The 6,309-nt window shown below is 36.4% G+C and overlaps 1 pseudogene; it reads right to left on the bottom strand.

Annotated features, from left to right (window-relative positions):
- Positions 1–546: 546 nt before the first annotated feature.
- LOC110595973 lies at positions 547–1,127 on the bottom strand (annotated as a pseudogene).
- Between the last annotated feature and the right edge of the window lie 5,182 nt (positions 1,128–6,309).

The raw sequence follows: 6,309 nt of genomic DNA, 5'->3' as shown, positions 1-6,309 counted from the left end.
AAAACAAACTTTTCCATAACTCATGGACAGATGTTGATAAGGCAATAGCAGCTGTGGCAGAGAATACATTTTCACTAAGGAAAAATGGCAATGTGTTTCCTTAATGGGTAAGATTTTGGAAGTATTAGGCAAAAGTTGTTACAAGATATTTTAAGCAAAAACATCCATAAGCAATAACCCATCCACTATGTTTTTTACTGTGGTACCAGCTGCTACTGTTTCTGCTCTCTTGACAAGACATCAAATTTCAAGGCTATGCCATCCCAACTATTTGAGACAGGTCAAAACATAGACACCAACTTGACTAAGTGAATTATCCAATTAAACCAAAATTTCCTGTTTTCCTCTCCTTTCATGTCCTCTGTCTTTATGCTCTTTTGGTCTATAGGAACTTCCTAAAAAACACTTTCTCTTCTGTGTCTTTACATTCAAACCTTATAGGTTCTTTCCCTCAAAACTTGCATACCTTAAAAATAAAAAATAAAAAAAGCATAAAAATCCCTTTTCTTTTTTTTTTCTAGTTGCCAAATGACCTTTTATTGAAATTTATTTCCTTTTTGCTTCCTGACTAGTGAGGCATTCCACTGCGCCACTATTGATGCCATCTACGATGTCATGGGGGTGGCGGCCATCAACATTGCAGCCCACAGACTGAGCAGTCCCTAGGATCTCTTTAATGGTTCCAGAGAGTCCTCTAGCTAGAGACCGGTGTCACATTTGTCGGGCAATGTTGACAATTTCATCAAAAGTGATGTTCCCGCTGTGTTTAATGTTCTTCTGTTTCTTTCTGTCTCTTGACGGTTCCTTGAAGGCTTTGATGACCAGGGTAGAGGCAGAAGGTACCACCTCAATCTGGGCCTGTCTGTTCTGTATGGTCAGTTTCAGTGTAATTCTCAGACCTTTTCGGTTACCGGTTGTCTTGGCGATGTCATCACCAACCTTTTTGGAGACAGACCCAGGGGACCGATCTTGGGGACCAGCAAAGATGTGGCGCCGACCTCGTCCCTGGTGCACCTCAGGTACACGACTTTGATCTCACTGGGGTTGAACGTGGGCAGCATCATGAAGGCGACCGGTGTCGGGTGAACCCGGATTCCGGATGGCCGAAGAAAGTTGCACTTGGGCCTCTGCCGAGTCAAAAGCCGAAAGCAAAAAAATCCCTTTTCTTACCTCTCACATGCCTACTTAGTGTTTAGGAATTTTACTTCACTATTTAACCAAATTAGTTTAATGAGAAATTGACATTCCATTGTCACTTTCTCATCCTCCTTCCTCAATCTACTGGAATGTTGCTTCTATTAAAATTGCCCATGGTAAACAGAACATAACCCCACGTGCAAATATGTGCCATGGCCTGGTGGGTGATACAGAGATTGATATTAATGTACTGTGCATATTAGTGTGAATCTGTGGGCAGGTACTTCTGTTCCATGACAGGAAACATCCTCGCTGTTAAAACTGGCTATGTTTTAATCTTCCTCATTGCACTTTTACTACGTACGCTACTGTTAAATGAAATGGATGGAAGATTGCATTCTGTTTGATGTCAATAAAGCAAAGTACCTGTCTACTTTCAAAAAAAAAAATTGCCATGGTAAGGCAATTAAGGCTAATAGATATATTTTTGTTCTCTGACCTAACCCCTCTCTTATTTCAATGGTCTTAATAGATCCTCATTCTTTAAACTGTCCTACTTTAGTCTATGTAACACCATTCTCTCTCAGTTAGCCATATTTGTCACTCTTTGAACTCTTTGTGGAATCTTTCCTCTCTGCCTTCTTCTGAAATGCTGCTGTTTTCCATGTATTCAATTTATTACTCAATATCTACAATTGGACAGCACATCTCAAACTCAATTACAAAATCCAGTTTCTATTTTGGTGGAGGTCACCATCCTTGGCCAGTCTCTTTTCCCATGCTGTGCCTCATCTCCAGAACCGGTTTACTGCAATAGCTCCTAAATTGTTGTCTTTCACTTAATTCTATTCTCCGCCCTGCTCAAGTCATCTTTCTGGTGTTTAAACCTGATTATGTTACTTCTTTACTTAAAAATCTATTAATAAGAAAATAAAGAGAAGAAAGTTTAAACTTCCCTACAGTCTCAAATATCACCTGCTTTCCATTTTCTACCATATCCCCCACTCCCATTGTTCTCAATAATTATCCTTCTCTCCGGTTGAGGCAGGTTATCTTGTATAGGTTAGACATAGATAAGTTTCTTGTAGGTAGTTTTAAAATAGAGTAATCATTCAGATATTTTTTAAATCACCACTCCAACCCTGTGGGCTGAAATGTGGACTTATCATTGCAGCCCACCCTTTCAGTTCATGATTAGCATAATAATTATTGTAAAAGTTATCGAGTTTCTTGTCAAAAGCAAATGCACATACATCAAAGGTGGAGAAATGGTAATCAATCCACCTCTTAGCTCATAGTATAATAATTGCTGTAAAAGTCTATCAAGTTTCCTTCCAAACTCAAATGTATGTTCAGGAAAAGCCCACCCCCTTAGCTCATCAAAGGTGGCAAGATGGTAACCAAAACTTGAGACCAGATATCTGTAGCTCACCCTTTAGCTCATAGTTAGCATAATGACCATTGTAAAGGTATATCAAAATCCTTGTCAAAAGCAAACATGTGTTCTTTCTTTTAAGATGTCTATGTTCATCAGACATACCTCCTTCTCTCTATAATAAATTCTGTCTTAAAGCTATATTTGGATCTGCTCTGAAATTCTTTTCTGTGTTGGATCAAAGAACCCACAGAGAATTGCACTGCCCCCCACCTGGCAATACCGCCAAATGGAACTTACTAAACTCTCCAGTGGATAAAACAGATTTCTTTTGATTAGAACGCCCTTCTCCTTTTTTCTTCACGCATTAAAAATAAGCATCATTTCCACCATAAAGCGTCATGTGATCTTACCCTACCTCATCTCTCTAATCATAACCTTAAGCCAGTATAGGTGCCCCTCATTTGGTCACCTAAGTTGCCTTTTCAACCCTCTTCCCAACATAGTAAATTATAACCCCAGATTTACTGTTATATCCTCTCCTAGATTGTTGACTCTTGAGGAAAAAGCGTGTCCTACTTGCTTCTCTAGTACTAGAATTAAGCACAGTGTTGGCTGTAGTAGCAATCAATAGAAGTTTGTGGCATGGATAAATAGCAGCATAAATTTAATTCACTAAAATTTGTGACTTAAATATATAGCCTACCATACCGTAAACATAAGAACCCAGAAAAAGCTAGATGCAATGGCTCACACCTTTAATCCCAGCACTTTGGGAGACTGAGACAGGAGAATTGTTTGAGTCCAAACCAGCCTGAGCAACATAGCGAGACCTTACCTCTACAACAAATTAAAACTTAACCAGGCATGATGGCATGTGCCTGTAGTTTCAGTTGCTCAAGGTGGAAGGATTACCTAAGCCCAGGAGGTCAAGGATAGGTGAGCTATAATCATGCCACTGCCCTTCAGACTGGGTGACTTTGGTTAATTCTTAGACAAGAAGGGCTAGCATGCTATAGATCCCACCTCATCGGATTTTATGTAGTTTATTTTTTCTTGTTGTGCCATTTAATACATATGCATAGTCTAGTGAAAAAATATTTGAGCTTGACTTACACATTCAGTTGGTAAGCATTTGTGTAGAAATGAACATAAGCACCTCTAGCCACCAGAATATCCTGATCCAAATAGTGAAACAAAGGAACAGAGGCTCTCTCAGACAGGAAGTTACTGTCAGCAGCTCTCGGGAAAAACCAAATACTCTGGTTTGTTTATTTCTTTGCTTATTTTTGTATTTCACCCAGTACCTGACAATGCTAAGCACAGACTAAGAGCTAATAATTTTCTTTTATATTTATATGGCAATTTACATCTAAAAGCACTTTCAAGTTAATTTTCTCCTTTGAAACATTTGTTGATTAATTTTATGTAATGCTCCTGAATCCTCCATGGATCTAACAAGAAATAAAACTGTGGATTCATTTTGCTATATCTAAAATCAAAATCCTATTTTGTCTGAATATTTTTTAAAAAATCTTTATTATGTTTCAACTTTGTTTTGAATTTTTAAAATAGTCTGTCTTGTGCTTTATAATGCCTTTAAATGACCTTTAAGCTATGTGTTTTCTATAAAATAAACATAGGTATCACTCAGGGAAATATATAGCTCTAGCCTGAAGTATCCCAATCACTTCTGTGGACTGACTTTCAGTTCCAAATTACTTCTGTGGATATAACCTAATGGCTCTTTTGTTTTTTGTTTATCATAGGAAACATTCTTTTCTAGTTATTAAGGTAAAATATCAAGCCACAGTTTCATTTTGAAGCTGCTCCTTATTCTTGTTCAATGCTCTTATAAATATTATATCTTTTCTTTCAAAGAAGCAAAGCAATACTTCTTATTTCTAGGTGTTAGAATGGGGTTTCACTTTCTCTCCTGTCTTATTCTTAACCTAGACCCTTGAAGCCTCCTGAACTTATTCCTACATGCTGTCTATAACCAATGTCTTAATATTTAATTCCCAGAGGACTATACCAAGAATGTACACATACTGGAATTTATGTTTTAAATTGTCTATATGACTCACATAGCTTCAGTCATAATTACTAGGAATCAATATGACACATATGGATACTGTATGGGCATAAACAGTTAAATAATCAGGAAACAACTAGTTATGGATTCCTATGAACCAGGCACTGTTATAAACTCTGGAATATAATAGTAAACAGACAGTGCTACTGTTAGTATTTTACAATCATATAGAATGACCAATGATGTTTATATCCATCATTCTATTTGGAGTGACATTCAAAGTCTAATGTTCAATTCTCCTACTTTAGTGTTCTTTTGGTCCTTAATTCCTTAATATATTATCTTAAAATATTTGATTTGTATGCACATTTGTATGACATCTCAAATCATTAGGGAATGAGATATGATATCAATAACTAAATATATTTCAATGTACAAGTCTATTTTGAGCATATATCCAATAAACAAATCACTCTTCTCCAATGAGTGATCAGGAAATGGGCTTTCCTTGCCTCAGCACATAAAAGAATGCAAAACACTCCAGTTGGAAATCAGAAAGTCAGCACCAGGGAAGCAGTCAGAAACCATTCTCAGAGGAATCAGCAACACACATTTTGCCAAATAAACTTTTGAGGAATGGTAGGAATGGTGTGTGTGTGTGTGTGTGTGTGTGTGTGTGTGTGTGTGTATACAAATATATATATATTTGATATTTTAAGTTAACCTTGAGAAAACACCAGCCAAACCCCAGAATGTGGGAAATTCTACAGGGAAAAAAATGCAATTTGATCAATAAATCAAAGCAAAAGAAACTCTAAATTTAGTCACTAATATCATACCTCATTCTGTCATGATTTGAGGTATCAAGCAAATATACATACAAATCAAGAATGTTAAAATAATGTATTACAAAATTAAGGACAAAAGAATACTAAAGTAGGAAAAATAAATGTGAGAAAGAAAAAGAGCAGAGAGAACCAATGAACCACCACAGATTGGAAGAGTTGTAGGAGATATATGTATCGAATACAATGTACAGTCTTATTACAATCCTGATCTTCACAAACTAGCTACAAAAAGACATAAGGGAAAGCCACAACAAGATAATCAGGGAAAGCTAAACATATATTAGACATTAGATAATATTAAGGAAATATCATTCATTCTGAAGATGTAGTCATGAGATTGTAGTTATATTTTCAAAGTTCTTACATATTAGAGATATATATTGATATATTTATAGATGAAATGTAATGTCAGATATTTGCTTTCAAATATCCCAGGTACATTTATTTTATCTGTGCCATTTAGAAGTAAAAGATAAGTAAATAAAGCAAAACTTCACAGTACGTTTCTAATAAGGTTTAAATGAATATAAATTATATACTTATCTCAGCCTGGGTTCTTATAAGAATACAAAGTGAGAGAAAAGTTTATTTGAGAGTGATTTATTTGGGAATGTGATTCCAGGAGTCAGCATTAAAAGTCAGAAGGAGAAATTGGAAGAAGAGAAAGCCAATAGAGGAATGCATATTGATTTGCCTACTACTTTTGTAGAACAGGGAGCTCAATCCCACAAGAACATCTGAATGACTCATGGAATGCATCTCAGAACCATCCATAGGGGAAAGAAAAGGGAAGGCTTTTTTCAATCAAGTTTCTTCTCCTTTGATCAGGGGCTACGTCACAGGGCATTAATACCTCTGTACCAGCATGGATGCTAAGAGTTCCTATGATGTCTGATTAGGCATATCACGCAGGA

This window comes from Carlito syrichta, unplaced genomic scaffold (assembly GCF_000164805.1).
Source record: "Carlito syrichta isolate Samal-C Ts95f unplaced genomic scaffold, Tarsius_syrichta-2.0.1 Scaffold305642, whole genome shotgun sequence".
Classification (NCBI taxonomy): Eukaryota; Metazoa; Chordata; class Mammalia; order Primates; family Tarsiidae; genus Carlito; species Carlito syrichta.
The sequence above is the reverse complement of the archived record's forward strand: the minus strand, read 5'-3'. Positions and strand labels throughout refer to the sequence as shown.